Below are 586 nucleotides of genomic sequence, written 5' to 3'. Positions count from 1 at the left end.
AGTTTTCTTCGTCACAAATGTTTTCGATGCTTTTCCGTGACTCACGGAAACTGAAAGAAATGCTTTGGTGATTGAAGATTTCTCGTAGAAATTTTTTAACGAAACAGGCTTTCTAAAACTAGAAAGGGCTTCAATACTTTGGCTAATCGTCGAGTTTCAGTTTGATATTGGTATATGTTTTCTGTACGCATGATTGCGACAAGAAATGATGTATAGTCTTTGAGATTATGTTCATGATCGTCTGGATATGTTGCTAGCGTTTAGACGAATTTTAGATTGTCGTTTGCCTATTTGAGACGAGTATAGTATACGTACATACTCCCTTTTTTTTTATGAAAGAAAACAGTTGAACCGAAACTTTGAAGGGTTGTGTACGTTTCTTCTTCTAAGGTTTGAAATGATCAATAATCCTGGACGATTTAAAGACGATGCTTGGACTGTGATTTGGTTTGTTTCCACTTTGACCACTTGGAAAATGTCGGTTCCGAGAAAGTTGCTAGAAACGAATCGGTTTTAAGACGACGTTCATGTCTCTAGTTTTTTCTCTCATTAGGAAGCGAGCTTGATATGTGTGGCGATCGTTTCT

The sequence above is a fragment of the Brassica oleracea genome, chromosome C9, assembly GCF_000695525.1.
Source record: "Brassica oleracea var. oleracea cultivar TO1000 chromosome C9, BOL, whole genome shotgun sequence".
NCBI classification, from domain to species: domain Eukaryota; kingdom Viridiplantae; phylum Streptophyta; class Magnoliopsida; order Brassicales; family Brassicaceae; genus Brassica; species Brassica oleracea.
The sequence above is the reverse complement of the archived record's forward strand: the minus strand, read 5'-3'. Positions refer to the sequence as shown.